The sequence below is a fragment of the Acomys minous genome (genome assembly GCF_964271855.1).
Source record: "Acomys minous genome assembly, chromosome: 2".
In the NCBI taxonomy this organism is placed as follows: Eukaryota; Metazoa; Chordata; class Mammalia; order Rodentia; family Muridae; genus Acomys; species Acomys minous.
In genome coordinates, this window is record NC_140484.1 from 22,084,693 (window position 1) to 22,101,691 (window position 16,999).

General features: G+C 43.3%; 1 long non-coding RNA gene across 1 annotated transcript; it reads right to left on the bottom strand.

Moving 5' to 3' along the window:
- Window positions 1–11,185: 11,185 nt before the first annotated feature.
- LOC311591896 lies at window positions 11,186–14,035 on the bottom strand. The gene is made up of 2 exons (XR_014777248.1): window positions 13,652–14,035; window positions 11,186–13,385 (listed from the first exon to the last, which is right to left on the bottom strand). It is a non-coding gene; the product is annotated as an uncharacterized lncRNA (long non-coding RNA).
- Between the last annotated feature and the right edge of the window lie 2,964 nt (window positions 14,036–16,999).

Here is a 16,999-nt window from a genome sequence, read left to right on the forward strand (position 1 = left end):
TAACACGAAAGTTTGTGTTTTGTTCAGACTAGTGTCACTCTGAAGAACTGTGTGTGCTCATGCACACATTCTCTCTCTCTCTCTCTCTCTCTCTCTTAAAATATGTTATCCAGTACATAAAACATAAACTTGCTCTTAACAAAATGCAATTATAATTTAGTGGAATTAGTTGTATTCACAGTTATGGAATATAATCCCAGTTGGAAAGACCCTCCTTACTGTGCAGTAACCCCCCTACTCTTCCCACCCCTCTGCCCCACCACCACCCCACCACCCCACCACCCCACCACCCCCGTCTCCTGGCAGCTAGCAATCTGCTTTGCCTCTTCCAAGCATTTTATTTGAATGGAATCACACATTAATGTCCTTTTGTGTCCAATGTCTTCACTAGTAGAACATTGTCAACTCTCATTTATGTTGTAGCATGTATCTGTACTTCCTTCTTGTTTACGGCCAAGTAATATCTCATTTTATATACATCATATTTATTTATCTATGAATTGGTTTCTAGAGAATAGTCTTTCTGTATTTGGCTATTGTAGCTAATATGCTATGGAAATGTGTGTACAGACTCTTTGAATGCTTACTTTCTTTTTAAGGTGTATACCTAAGAATAGAATTGCTGGCTTACATCACAATACCATTTATTTATTTATGTATTTATTTATTTATTTATTTATTTGCAGAATCTTAGTGCCCTGGCTGGCCTGGCATTCACAGTGATCTGCCTGCCTCTGCCTCCCAAGAGCTGGGATTAAAGGCGTGGGCCACCATACCTATCTCCACGTTTCCCTCACTGAGGGACAATCAGATGTTTCCCAAAGTGTCTATGCCATTTTAGGTTCCCTTCAGTAGTAAAGGAGTTTCTGTCTCTCTGCTTCTTCATCCCCACTTGTAATTTTCCATTGAGAGATTAGTGGTGGCGCACGCCTTTAATCCTAGCACTCTGGAGGCAGAGGCAGGCAGATCTCTGTGAGTTCGAGGCCATCCTGGTCTACAAAGCAAGTCTAGGACATCCAAGGCTACACAGAGAAACCCTGTGTCAAAAAAACCAAAAATAAATAAATAAATAAATAAATAAATAAATAAAGAGAGAGAGAGATAGATTAGTGTCACTATTATTAGAATTTATGTATGCTCCTAATATGTTCACACGACTCCTCTTGTTTTAGTAGCTAAAGCAAGTCACGTGATTACAAGGAAGCATCAAGACAGGTAGGAGATATAGTCCTGTCACATGTGAGGGACAGGAGTGCTGGATATGTGTGAAGAGTCTTAATAACAATCGCATATTTACTATCAAAGGAGATACTGAGTGATATCAGTATGACTCATCACTTATCTGTGAGTCCAAAAGCACAAACCAGATTACTAGCTGTTACTTAAATACTATAAAGTTTCTATATGTGATTAAGCAGAAAATCAGTGAGAGGGATGCAGATGTGAACTGAAAGACTTGGGAAGGGAGGAAAGAAAATCAGAAATAAATTTAAACTGTCAGCTAGATGTGGGAGTATGTTTTTTTGTTTTTTTTTTTGTTGTTGTTTTTTTTTTTTAGCCAGTGCTCAGAAATCTGAGGTAGAGGGATCAAGAGTTCCAGGATAGGGCTGGAGAGATGGCTCAGAGGTTAAGAACACTGGTTGTTCTTCCAAACGTTCTGAGTTCAATTCCCAGCAACCACATGGTAGCTCACAACCATCTACAATGAGATCTGGTGTCTTCTTCTGGCATACATGCAGGCAAAACACAGTATACATAATAAATAAATAAATCTTTAAAAAAAAGAAAAGAAAAGAAAAGAAAAGAAAAGAAAAGAAAAGAAAAAAGAGTTCCAGGCTAGCCTAGGCTACATAGCTAGATTGTATCTTTTTTCTTTTTTTACTTTTATGATTTACACATCATGCACTAAAATCCCTCTCCTCCCCCTAGTAAAATAGAACAGACAAGCAAAACTTGTCACAGAAGCTGTAGTGTATCATGCAGTATAGCCTTTTGTCTACATATGTTTACGTTAAAATGTTCATTGCTACAAGTCATGGGTCTGGTTTGAGGCCTACACTATCGTTACTGGATCCTCACTGGGACTGCTATGGGATATTCCATTGTTGCCGTGCGTCAAGGAGATTCTTAATATTTGAATCTACAGGTCCGGCCTCTTCATGTGTTCCAGCAGGTCATATATGAGGTAGATGTTGGGGTGAGGTCCACTCATAGCCCTGAATCAGGGCCTGGTCCCATGTCCTCAGGGCTGGGCCTGCTCTCCCTCTCCCGAGTCATCAGGGCAGGGCCGGCTCCCCGGCTCCTGTGTCCTCAGGGGCTAGACTGTATCTTAAAAATGCAAAGCATGACCAGAGGGATGGTTCAGTGAGTAAAAATATTTGCCATAAGAACCTAATGACCCATTTAGTCCCCAGGGACCACATGAAAAAGCTGGGTGTGTTAGCACACAGCTGTAATCCCACCACGTTGCTGTTATGGAAGGCAGAGACTGGAGACTGCCCAGAAGCTCAGAAGCCAGCTGGCAGAGTGCAGCACAGCAAAGTACAGAAGCAAGAGAAACCTTGAATACCATAGCAAAAAATAAAAAATAATAAAAAAAATAAGGAAGACAAAAACAAAAACAAAACCAAGTCTGAAAGCTGTCCTCTAACTTTCACAAATCACACTGTGGCATATGTGCACGCACACACACACACACACACACACACACACACACACACACACACACATACACACACACAGAACAGCCAGTGACAACAACTTTACAAGTAACTGTAGCATTACATTTTGTTGGCTAGATTAACTGGAAAAATATTTTCTGATGAAATTACAAAATCAGCTTTAAAATATGAGAATAAAAAAAAATCTCCATGGAGGGATTTTTATGAAAAAAGAACATTTCGTGTAAACAAGCTTCCTGTCTGTTACCCAGCAGCCCTCTTCTGGAGTTCCCCCTGATGGGGTAATTGCAGTTGGCAGCTGGTACAGTCTTGGAAAGATGTTTATTTTCCTTGATCCCTGAAGTGTAGAGGTCACCACAGATACTAAATAATGTGGAGGCTGCTCACTATTTTCTGGAGTATGATAACACGGTCGAATTGCCTGGATACGATCTTTTTAACCCTCTTGACATTGACTCTGTGCACACAGCTAGGTCAGACTAGATGCACGTCTCAAAGCCTAAAGATATTTACAGCTTGGAAATACAAATAACCTCCATGTCTCCATATGAGGGTAGACAGGCAGGCATCGTGCACTTTACCCACTGTGTAGCTGATAATCAATAAACAAATATTCATTATTAATATGGGTTAGAAGCTTGGCTCCACCAAACTAGTTACATATTTGTAGATGCTTGATAATGTAGAACAAAGTAATATTTACACTTGTGAAGGTTAGTGTGTGAGTGTGTGTGTGTCTCTGTGTGTCTGTGTATGTGTGCATAAATATATTATGATATATATGTATATATCTTAAAACAACATATGGCACAGGGAACACCAGCTATGTGATGATTTTGATGGATTCTGGATCTCTTTCTCTGTCGAGATTAGCTTTCTTTTCTAATCCTTTGACCACAGGTACCCCTGCCATGTGCCTCTGTGATTCTCAGTTCTCCCCAAGTCTAAACAGCATTGAAAGGGAATTATAAATTTTTGCTTAATGGTCCGTGTCCCTCACTAGCTAGAAGTCTGGGGCAGGTAGGGGCTTGGTTGGTCTTCCAGCAAATCCTGGTGCTAGATGGCTTGTTTGCATGTGCCTTGAGACTGTACAAGTGAATGTGGAGAGGAAAGTAATTTTCTGAGATTTTCCCAGGACTTTGCAGAGATTTTTTTTTTTAGGTGAAAACTGCTGAGTCATAGCATGCCAGTTAACGATCAGATCATCTTAACTGGCCTGGCGACTTGTAATCTCACTGCCTGGGCATGTAGCTGCTATTGGCTGCCCCATCAGGAAGCAAACAAACACAACTTTTCATTGTGCAACCTTTCAGCTCTGAGTCACTTGAGCTATTGTCAGAAAGAAAAGAGGTTAAGAGTGGGTTTAGGGACATGCGGAATACCTCAGGATCCTAGGGCAGGAACGCAGCTGGATGTCTGAGGAAATGTCAACTTGAGTAAGGTGACCTGGGCCTCCTCCCAGGTCCAAAAGTTCTCCCTGCCACTTCAGGCTGCTGCTCTTTACTGCTTTATTCAGTGGACAGAAAGCCTCTTGTCTCTCTCTCTCTCTCTCTCTCTCTCTCTCTCTCTCTCTCTCTCTCTCTCTCTCTCTCCTATACACACACACTCTCTTGCTGGGGGGGGAGTGGGAGTGGGGGGGAAAGAGAGAAGAAGGGAGAGAGGGTGTGTGTGTGTGTGTGTGAGAGAGAGAGAGAGAGAGAGAGAGAGAGAGAGAGAGAGAGAGAGAGAGAGAGAGAGAGAGAGAGAGAACTCAGTTCCAGCTGCACTCTGAGAATTACTAATTTGGTAGCCATCAGACTTAAACTTAACTTCTGGGAGTAAAGCTGATTGTTCCACATGGGGCCAAGTGTCTCTACTAAGCTAATTTATAATCTCTAGTTGTTACAAGCATGGTTGTTGAATTATCAGTTCACTCTGAGTAGGCACTGTGGAATAGGACAACCACTCTACCTTCTGGTTTGAATGTGAAAGGTCCTGAAAAAGGCTCATGTGGAAGATCTGATCCCTGGCTGGTGCTTCCACTCACTGGGAGCTAATTATACCCTGAAGGCTCTGGGCCAATCACTAATTAACCCACAGATAGATTCATAATTCTATGACCTCATATGGAGGAAATGCATCCTTGAGGATATGCCTTTGAGAAAATGTCTTACCTCTTGTTCCTTCTTGCCTTCTTCCTGGCTCCCGTGAGGTGACAGCACCGCTCTTCCACACCCATCTGCCATAGTATTCTGCCTCATAGCCTTCCCAGCCCCCATGAAGCTACTATAAGCCAAAGATATCTTTACTCCTTTAAAATGGTTCCTCTCAGGTGTTTGCCACTAGCATGAGTATATAAACAGCATAACTCATGTGAAAGCTCAGCTGATGACAGTAAAATGAAATTATTCTTGTCAGACCTAGATACGACCGTGAGTGGGAAGTCATGACTAAGGTAAGTATTAGTCCAAGAACTTTCCACAGGCAACAAAAAAGACTCCTTTAAAGTTTCAGGCACCTTGTGCTTTGCTCATCTGGTATCTATGGACAGTTGTTTTTTGTTTGTTGCTTTGTTTTGTCTTGGATTTTGAAACGAAGGTTATCTCCAGCATGCGCTAAGACTGGAACCACTCAAACGAGACACTCTGGACACTGCTTTCCCAGCAGTGGCACTTCTGTGCATGAGCTGACACCAACGTGTGCCTGAGTCCTCCAAAATCAGTGAGCCTAGTATTCAAGGGCCTTTATAGCTTCCTCATCTTCTGCCTCTGAAGCCCTTCTGTCCTTGTCCTCTTTGGACACGCATGTCATTCTCCTCCCCATGGGTATAACTGTTACAGTGCTTGCCATGCCTAAGTACTGTAAATACCAGGATTCCTTGGAGAGCATACCTTTGGTTATTTTTGTGTAAAGAGAGTATAGAGGCCATATGCTAATCAATGGTTTCAGTAGATTTTGAGAGCTGTTCCCTTAAGGACATTAAAAACATACAAACTAGGCCAGCCTGGTCTACAAAGTGAGTCCAGGACAGCCAAGGTTACACAGAGAAGCCCTGTCTCGAAAAACAAAAAATAAAAGCAAAAAAACAAAAACATACAAACTGAAAGTCTTTTGGTAGAATTTTATTTTAAACGAACTGCATACTTCCCAAAAAACAAAATGATGTATGTTCTTCTCTTGAGAATTCTCTTTGTTTCCTTTTACTTGGGTTAATCTCTAATTGTTGTTAATGATCTTCAGGTAGGAAGACCCTGAAACAGTTTTCTGTCAACTGAAGTCCTGTTGTGAGCATGCACACAACATGGCTTGGGTGTGAGCCACTGAGTCCTGGTCAATCCGGGGTTCTTTGCTTCCCCAGGGTTGTACAACGGTTTGGATATCCATCAGTGGGAGTTGTGTGGTCTCTTTTTTATTTTTTAGAGCTGAATAGTATTCCATTGTGTGTGTGTTCCTGGTTTCCATTGTCCACCCAGCAGAGATGCTGGTGGTATCTAGGTTGTTTCCGTATTTCTCTATAGTGAATACAGCAGCAGTGAACTTGAGTGTGCACTTATTTCTGTGGTAGAGTATAGAGTTCTCTGGATATATACCAGAAGTGGAATAGCTAGGTCTTATGGCATTTCTATTTTTAATTTTAAAAGAAACCTCCAAATTGATTTTCATAATGACTGTTTTAATTTGCATCCCAGCCAAAAGTGAATAAGGATCCCTTTTTCTCCATATCCACTCCAATATTTGTTCTCAGATTTCTTGATGACAGCCATTTTTGCTAGGGGTGATGTGTGGTATCTCAAAGCATTTTTTGCATTTCCCTGATAAACTAGGGATGTTGAACACTTTTTACAAAGTAGTTACTGGCCATACGTATTTCTTTTTCTCTTTAGAAAACTGTCTATTCTGTTTGTTTTCTCATTCGTTGATGGACAGTTTTGCTTCCTCATTTAATTTCTGCAATTCTTTGTAAATTCTAAGTTTTTAGCCCCTTGTTTGAAATATAGCTGATGAGGAGTTTTCTCCCATTCTGTGGACCATCTGCGTGTTCCCCTGATAGTTCCCTTTGTGGTGCAGACACGCTTACAGAGATGACTAGGAAACATGCACTCTTTTAAAAATGTAGAAAAACAGAAGATTTGTAAATGTGTGTCATCTACCAAAATTAAAGGCAGAAGATAGAAATAAGTTAAATAGACCATTATAAGCAATGAGCTAGAAGCTATAATCAAAAGCCTCCCTCCAGAGGAAAAAAAATGCCAGGACCAAATGGACTCATTGCTGAATTCTAGCAAACTTTTAAGGAAGACCTCACACTAATTCTTAAACTGTCCCACAAGACAGAAAGTTAAGGAACACTGCCAGATTCATCCTTTAAAGTCAGTCTTGTCCTGATACCAGAATTAACCTACAGTGTTAATCTGATACTTATCAAAATTCTGGTGTTATATTTTACAGTCTTTGGGGGGAGGAATCGAAGAATTCATATGAAGTCACAAAAGATCAGAAATAATCAAGTAATACACAGCTGGAAGTATTAAAATACCCAACCTCAAACTATACAACAGAACTATAGTGACAAAGACAGTTTGGGACTGGCATAAAAATAGACTGATAGACCAGTGAGATCAACTAGAGGACCAAGATGTTAACTGACAACAGAGGTTTACTTTTCAAAAGATTCATTTATTTTTATTTTATGTGTATGAGTATTTTGCCTGCATGTATGCACTGTGTGTGTACATCATGTGTCCACCTGGTGCCTCCAGAGGTCAGAAGCGGACCTCAGACCCCCTAGAACTGCATTTATGGCTGGTTGTGAGATACCATGTAAGTATGGAGAGCCCAAACCAGGTCCTCTGCAAGAGCAGCACATGTACTTAGTAACTGAGCCATTGCTCCAATCACAACTCCATTTAATTTTTGACAAAGGACACACACACACACACACACACACACTGGGAAAAAGACAACCTATTCAAAAGGGGCTGGGAAAACTGACTATCTACTTGGAGAAAAATGAATTCAGATAAATATATATTACAAAATCAATTCAAAAGGAGTCAAAGACCTTAATTTAAAACACAAAAGGCTGAAGCATTTTCTAGATGAAAACCACAGAGAACCCTCTTTGAGACTGCTAGTTAAGGGTTGATGAGGGAGAGACGTTTTTCATCAGTGGTTGGTTGTAGCACTGATAAGGTGCCCATGGCCATGTAAACAAACTCTCGCCCATGCTCCTGGAAACAACTGCTCAACTCACAAGTCACAAAAACAAACACGGGAAAGGCATGAATGTGGACAGAGAGCTACCTGAGAAGAGGGAGACTTGGTGACACGGGGATTTGGTTTGATACAAAAATGTCTTATATATGAATGAAAACGTCATAATAAAGCCATTATCATGTACAGTTAATATATGGTTTAAAAAAAAAAAACCTCCCCTGAAAAGGAAAAGAAATCTTCTCCTACAGAACCTGGAGAAGAGAGAGAGCCAGGATGATATAGCAATGAATGAAGCCAGAGAGAGCGAGGCTGGACTGTGTCCATCAAGTTGCACTCTGCCACTTACGCTTTTTACTTCTTCTCTACTGGTTAAAAACAAGTCACAAATTCAGTTCTTACTTGCATCTTTTGAAAAGCAATCTGTGGGTGTGTGTAACCACCCACTATTCACAAGTGAGTCAGCTTTTCATTTCTGTGACAAAATACGCCGCCTCCCCCCAAAAAAATCAACTTAAAAGAGGAAAGCTTTATTTTGGCTCCTGGCTTCAGAGGTTTTGGTCCTTGGTAGACTGGCGCCTTTGTTGTGAGGACTGTGGTGAAAGACACATGCCACAAGAGCATGGTGGACTGTCCATAGAAGGATGAGGGTGGGGAGGAGAGGGAGGGGGAGAGGGAGGGAGGGAGGGAGGAGGAGAAACGGAGGGAGGGAGGGAGGGAGAGAGAGAGAGAGAGAGAGAGAGAGAGAGAGAGAGAGAGAGAGGGAGAAGCACTTGAATATGCATGGGCCAGGTCCCTAATATGTCTAAGCCATGCCCCAGTGACCTACTTTCCCAACTAGGCCCCACCTCTGAGAGTTTCCACCCCCTCCCTGTAGCACCATTACCTAGGACCAAACCTTAGGAAGACATTCAATTCCCATCCAAAACACAGCAGTAGGACCACACATGAAGCCTATTACATTTAACTGCGGCACTGAAATTTAAGAGAAACATGTAAATCACCCTTTAGTGGGATTACCCATATAATATTCATTTGCTCTTCAGCAGCCCACACTCTAGCAGGCCAAGAACCCTGCTTTCCTTTGCCGTGTCCTTCCTAACGCCTAGTTAACTGCTCGGAACAAAACCAGTGCACAATAAATACTTCTTGGAGGTTGAAAGAGCCCATTGAAAAAGTCCAAGGGGATTTAAACTCCGGGCCACATAAGACATAATGGCAGTTGCAGTTGAGCCTGAGAAGACCCCGTGACGAATGCCTTCTTCGAGCATCTGATGTACTACGATGTACAAAGGGAAGGCCATTATCAACTGGTGGCAGATCTTATCTGTCTGGAAGGAACAACGCTGTAACAGCTTGGGGCATTTTTACAGTGGCACGGAGTACCTGAATGGGACCTAAGTGCTTTAAGAGCTTGTTGAAAGAATCATTTGTTGAGACTGTTGCCAGAAACGACGAAGGCCTTGGATAAGGCTGTAAGATCGGATGGCTTTTACTGAGCTCTGAGATGAGGCGGTCCTGTGACTATAGATGCGTGCTAACTTCTCGGTAGTAATGCATGCGAACAAATAAAGCGTGGCTGCTGTTTGGCACTAAGCAAGCACCTGTTGTCGTGGCTGGGGTCCGAGGAGGAGGAGGAGGAGGAAGAGGGTCTGGGAAAGGCGGGCAGGTGCAGCAAGGAACTGGGTGCAGAGAGAAGCAGCAAGGGCAGCAGATGGAGAGTGGGGTGGACTCTGGCTCTCTGCTGCCAGGTGTTCCTGTCATCCACTGTCTCTGCAAGTTTGCTTTTATGAGCCAATTAAGCTCGCTTGCTCATAGGAATTCAAGCTGAATTTCTGTTACTTGCGGTCAAACCTGTCCTGACTGCCCCATTCCTGTAGGCGATAGTCCCAACATGATGCTGAACTTCCAAAGTACAAAGCACTTGCTCCAGAAACCTCTACTAAGTCCCTCTCTCTCTCTCTCTCTCCCTCCCTCCCTCCCTCCCTCCCTCCCTCCCTCCCTCCCTCCCTCCCTCTCTCTCTCTCTCTCTCTCTCTCTCTCTCTCTCTCTCTCTCACACACACACACACACACACACACACACACACATACACACACACACACACCTCCTTGGCCTTCTTTTGTTCTGATTGTGGAGTTACAGACAGGCTATTTTACTGATGTGTCCCATCCTAGATTCCACTTGTTCCGACTGTGTTTCTCCTCACTGTCCCACGAATCCTACCCTTCCTCCCAAGTCTGTATCAAATACACTTTCTTTGTGACGTTTTCTTGAGTGCTCACTCTAAGACAAAATACCTCTTTACACATTTGTCAGTTTAAACACATCCACCCACATGCCCCACCCCCACACACCATACACACATTTTTACATTATTCCCTTCTGCTTTATATCTTGTTTTAAATTTTTGTCGCCGGACGGTGGTGGCGCACGCCTTTAATCCCAGCACTCGGGGAAGCAGAGGCAGGCAGATCGCTGTGAGTTTGAGGCCAGCCTGGTCTACAAAATGAGCTCAGGATAGCCAAGGCTGCAGAGAAATCCTGTCTCGAAAAACAAAACAACACAAAGGTTTTGAGACACATCTTTTATGTAGCTCTGATTGTCCTAGAATTCACTGTCTAGACCAGGCTGGTTTCAAACTCACAGAACTCTGACTGCCTGCATCTCCTGAGTCCCGGGATTTTGTTTTTGTTTGTTTTGTTTTTTGAGATAAGGTCTCTTTGTGCAGCCCTGACTTTCCTTGACTTGCTTTGCAGACCAGGTCCACCTGCCTCCCAAGTGCTGGAATTAAAGGCGTGCACTACCACTGCCCGGCTTTTCTTTTTGTTTTTTTGTTGGAGTGCTGGCATTCAGCACATGCACCACTATGTCCAGCTTATAGCTTGTTTCTGTAATTTTTTAAATTTGTTTTAGGACAGGCTTTCTCTCTGTTGCCCTGGCAGCCCTGGAACTCACTCTGTAGACTAGGTTGCCCTTAAACTCACAGAGATCTGCCCACCTCTGCCTCCTGAGTGCTGAGATTAAAAGTCCACCACCTCCTGGCTTGTTTTTATAATTATAGTGAGCTGTCTGAATATGAAGAGGATGGTTTATGCAACTAACATCCTTCAGATTACTGGTTCTATACTAGACTACACACACATACATACATTCAGGAATTCATTGGTTCAGCCCGAAGCCACTGGGTATCTGCTACTGTGTCAGGAATCATCCGCAGTTCTAAAAATAAAATGGAGGAGTCTACTCTTTGTAAATTTATGTTCTAATGGAACCAAAACAGAAAATAAGTTATTGTAAATAGCTGTATCTAAGAACATAATAATATTTATTCAGTTATAATGGTAACCATGTATAAAGGCATAAATCTAATCCACAACAAAGTACACTATAGCATACTTAGTGGTGATCAGAGCTTGTGGGAAAATTCAGAGTGCAGATTGAAAATTCTGGGGTGCTACAAGTGCCCCCCAAGTATATATTTACTGACATTTTCTCTTCAGCTATTGACCTATAGTATTTTTATCAACTTTTCAAATTTACTTGAAGCTAAGCCATCTTTTCATAACACGCATAGAATCTATTCATTTTCAAATGTTTCCTTTATCTGTCTAAAAATTGTCTTCAAGCTATAATTAATTGGTTCTTTAATGTCTTGTTAAATATAACCTAGAAGATGGCTCCAAAGCCCCAAGGGACAAGAGTTGAGAACGCAGGGCCCTGTGGGCCAGGATGTAGGAAAGCGAGTGGGAAGCCTTAACTTCTTTTACCAGGCAGGATTCCAGGCATGTTGCCAAATTTTTCAACCGAAACCAGAAATTTGATTTTAAAATCCACCAGTTAATCATATTTAAAAATACTGTGCCCAGGTCCAATAAGATACGCCTGGACTGAGTCTGTCCTCCAGGTTTCCCGTCTGTAATTCTTGCTTTAAGGCCCACCACTCACCATCACTGTCACCGGCTACTAACCACACCTGCTTTTGTTGAACATTTGCCTTAAAAGGCTGTATTTCAGCAATATTATTACCTTTAACCTGGCTTTAACTGCCAGTGACTCATGTCTGGGCAGACTGGCTAAATAGCTTAACCAACGTGTTTTTAATGAAAACACTTTGCATTCCTTGGTCCAAGTTTCCTTTCCACGGATCAGAGAGGTGAGAATGTCCCCTGATGCGGCGTCACCACTTCTTTGGCGTCCTTAAGGAGGGTCATTCAGGCTCACACAACATTAACTCCAGGCATGCAGTTCGCTGCCTGTTAGTAACGGGTCATGAATGAACGGGACCATCTATAGACAGAGGGCGCCCTGTCACATTGTCAGCTCATCCAAGCTTATTCTTCTGAACAGCACAAAACATGGCAATTCTGTGACGATTGTACAGAAAGTGAGATGGTGGTTGCCAAGGCTGGTGAGAGGGTAAGGGTGAGAACTCCGTGTTTAACGGGACAGAAGTTTAGGAAGGTAAAAAGCTTCTAGAATTGGATGGTGGCGTTGGTTACACAGTGGTGTGAAGTACTTGATGCCAAAGAACTATTCACTTAACAAGGCTCAAGCGTTGCCTTTTATGTTCTGCATATTTTATCACAATAAAAAAAAAAAACAGTTGCCTTTATGAATAAGAAGAATCGTCTTCTGCCCCTGTGGTTGCTATTTCAGAATTCAATGACATTTACTTTATCTAAGACTTGTCCTGTTAAAATGTCAACATTTTCAGCTGGGCATGGTGGCGCATGCTTTTAATCCCAGCACTCATGAGGCAGAGGCAGGTGGATCCCTGTGCATTTGAGGCCAGCCTGGTCTTCTACAAAAGCGAGTCCAGGACAGAGAAACCTTGTCTCGAAAAACAAACAAATAAACAAATAAATAAAATGTCAACATTTTCAAAGGAAGCGTGTGTGTGTGTGTGTGTGTGTGTGTATGTGTGTGTGTGTGTGTGTGTGTGTGTGTGTGTGTGTAGCTCATGTAACCCAGGTTGGTCTTAAACTAGAACTAGTAACGTAACAGAAGATGACCTTGAACTTCTGATTCCTACGTCCCAGTTATGAGTCATCAGACATGGTTTATGTGTTGCTGGGGTTCTTTTTTTTTTTTTTTTTTCCCCACCAAAACAAAAGATTTATTAGGATCACCTGTCCTTAGAGCTGCTGGCCAAGGCCCTTCAGAGATGGTTCACCCTTAAGGATGAGGACTCTGGTGACCAGCACTTCCTGCCTCCCTCCCTGTCTCTGAGCAGCCTGAACTGAAGGGCAAGGTCATTTGGCAAGCTCCTCAGCCACTGTTCTTCGCATCTTGTCCTTGAGGTAGGCGCGTTTCTGCCATTCAGACTTGAGATCCAGCCATTCATAATATGGGACATCTACCACCAGGAAGCCTGCAGCCAGAAGATGTCGACGGGCCAGGACAAAACGGCCCAACAAGTCCTTGCTTCGGCTGTTGAAGTTGGGAGACTCCCAGCATAGGAAAGCGATCCTTTTAGCTCCTGGGGAGTAGTGGCCGGTTTCCAACTGCCTGGGCAAGGTGAGGAGCAACAAAATCTCTTAGGGGCAGAAAGTGGCCATCAGCATTCAGGAGTACCTCTGCATCCAGCACCCAGCCATACCGTGTGGCCACCTCCAGGGTTCTGGTGACCAGGGTGCTGGGATTCTATCCCAGGACTTTATGCACGCTAGGCAAAAGCTCTGCCAACGGGACCACACCCTTTCTTTCCGTCCCCCTCCTCCGCTTCCCCCCCCCACCCCCCGCGCCCCGGTGCGGGGCCGGGCCACTTCTCTTACTAGAATCCGCTAGCGCCACCTTCAGGCTCCTTTAGTCACCACCCATGTTCGTTCTCTTAAACTTGGCACGCCACTCTAAAGTACCACCTGTTTCCCATCAGACTCCTGACCAATGCTAATCCCCTACCGACACAGTGTCCCACGGTATACTTTATGGGTGTCCTTAAAGGGTTCTCATGCCATTGAGACTTCAGGTTACATCCTCGTTCCCATTCTGTCACAGCAGGTTCTCACGACGGCGTGCTCCGTCGATACAGGCATCGCTGCTGTGCTTTAGAATTGGAGACGTGTAGATCCACAAGGCATACGGACTTTCATCGCAAGGCTTCTGTTGACAGTTAAGCCCAACAACACAGTTTAGTTTGTGAAGTCTGATTTTTCCAGTTGAACCTCTCTAACCAGACACCCAGTCTCCCTGTCTTCTCCCTTTATCGTTGTTATTTGTCCCAGCATAATTTTCACATATCTCCCTTTTTTAATCTATCTGGGTGAGATTTCCATGGTCTGTCCCTCCCTCCCTCCTCCTCCTCCCTCCCCTCCCCCCTCCCTCCCTCCCCTCTGGGTCCTGAGTGCTGGGATTAAAGGCGCTGCCTCCGTGGCTTCTCTTGACTGTTTTATTTCACTTCTTCACTTTCCTGCGGCGGGTGGGGGGTGGGGGCGGCGGCGGCGCAGGTCCCACCCACTTCCTGTAGTCATTCTCTCTTCCTGTTTTCTTTCGAGGCATCTACAACTCTACCAACCTGCTTTACCTTTAAATAATGTGAGAGTGGGGGCTTACTAGGTCTCCAGTAGAGGGCGGAGTCTAGCCTCTGCTAGTCCACATCCCAGAGCAGGGAGAGTAAATACTCTCTTAACCTCCAACACCACGGTTGAGCCGCTGGAAGCCTGAGGCTGCCAGCTTAGGGTACCAGAACTTCAGTGGAGTAGGCTTCCATGATCCCATGTTCTTCCTAACACAGAATTAGCATGGTAAAGAATTTAGAACACCAGATTTCAGGCTACCTGGTTTGAATGCCGGCACCGTTGTTGTCATCTTATCAAATGATTTATCCTTTTCTAAGGTGTGACACACAGAATGATGGTTGACAACAGTCACAACCAACTCCCTTCTCTCTTGTTGCCTTCTATTTTGTAAACTGGGACAATTAAAGACCCACTTCCCACGAGCCTTTTCAGCTAGGAGCAGCCAAGTGACAGGTTGGTTTTTTGTTTGTTTGTTTTGCCAACAGAAAAGAAGCAAACTTTGGTGGAAATGATTTTTATTTTTTGACTAGAAAAAAAAAAAGCAAATGGACACACAAGGCTCCAGTTTCTTCCCCTGCTTTTGGTTTTGCTGGACATGGTGCTTGGAATGTGAACAACACTCACCACCTTGAAGAGAAGCCCTAGCTCTGACATCTCTGAGCCATGAGCCAGTGCTAGCAAACACTTACCTCCAGACACTTCCTTCCAGACCACTTGCCACGGTCATTATGTGAGAGAGGAAACCAAAACACAAGCCACTGTTGGTCCGGTTTTCTGTTACCTGAAGCTGGAAGCGTTTCTCACTCAGACCCCAGACTCTTTCCTAGTATTAGAGATCTGCGTTTATTTCAAAGTGTTGTAAAGATAAAAGGTGGGTAATGGTTAGTGCTAACATTTGTTTAGCATTTAGGATGCCCTAGCCACTGTTTTGAGCACTTTATATACGTGAATTATTTAAACCCAAGAATGTGTGTGAAAGACATGGTTGACATCTCCATTTTATAGACAAGGAAAGAAATGAAGCCACTTACTCATAGTCACACAGCGTACAAATGACAGCGCCAGTCAGCGTCTGTGAGCCAGGAGTCTGACTCCAGTCTGTCTACTTATAAAGCACTTAGCTCAGAAGTACCCAGTTAGCACCCAGAAGCTGCTGGCAATGGTGATCAAGGGGCACTCTCCTCTGAGGTGTCTTTGGGTGGTGGTTCTCCCCAGCACCTGTGGTTTGAAAATATACTGTGCACCAGAAGAAGAAGAAGAAGAAGAAGAAGAAGAAGAAGAAGAAGAAGAAGAAGAAGAAGAAGAAGAAGAAGGAAAAAAAAACATTTAGAAAACAAATCCTAGGACAGGAATCTTAAGACTAACAAGGCAGGAATTTGAGGCCAACTCCAGTGGCATTCCAGGACCCACCCCATGATTCCTTTCCTTAGTTCAGTCTCCATCCTTACGTCTTCATTTTCTGTGGGCTATGTTCTTACCCTCCGGCGGCTGTGACGCACACCCACTCCCAGCCCTTCGGGCTCCACATTCCACGTATTCTATTTTGACTATCAACTTTGGCCAGTAGATGTCAGCATCTCTCACAAAATAAGCCGTTTGCTCACCCCCCAGCCTTCAAATTTAAATTCAAGACTGCTGTTATGTAAAGCGAACCTGTCTTCTGGTTTATGGATGCTTATTCTTTTTCTTGTTTTGCTGTTGTTCCTAGGCAGTAGGGGATACTGATGTAATGGACAGACTTCTTGGCTTGCCTCTCGCTCAGTTTCTACAAGACTCAGCATCTAAGCACTCGGCTTTAGCTTAGAACTCAGCAGTTCCACGACTTCAGGTGAAAGCCCCATTCAATGGGCCACAGTTCTACACATAAACATAAGATATGCAAAAATGGAGACCAAAGAGGTGAGGAAAGCATGAGCTATTTCTTTTGATCTGCTAACCCAGGAAAGTGAGCTGTTATCATCACCTGGCTCTGGCAGAGACGCCAACAAGTGTGAAAACTTTAGATAGTGAAGAACAGCTTGTCCTGAATGGAGTCTCTTGGCATACAGAGTCGTAGCTATCTGTTAGACTTAGGATATATATTCTTGTGCTACTCTGACAGGTATTTGACATGCCCATTTTTTTTTATCAATATACTAAATTCTATACCAATGACTTAGATATAACCTTCATTATGAGTAAAAACTAAGGCCTAGAGTTAACGAGTAGGTTCAATCATCTACCTTTTGTTCTATCCTCCCTCTATATTTCTATATCTCCCTTTCTTTTTTTTTCAGCTCCTATCTCCTTACCTATGGATGAAAGATAACAGAAAAGAGAGATGTCCCTGAGTTCCACCTAATTTTTTTTTCTCTGTATAAGACCAATAATAACTTATAACCATCTCTTGATGAAAATAAGCATTTGTAGACCAAGAGAGCAAACAGAAACCTACCCAACCTCCTTTAAAAGGAATGAGATGTCATTCTCTTGAGGTTTCTTCAGGCTGAATTGGGATGAATAATACCTTAGAAGGGGCTCCGAAAAAGGGGGAAATTGTTAAGCAAGCCTGGGATTGCATTTGTGGTCTAGTTTCTAAATGTTGAGAGATTCCAGGCTTAATAG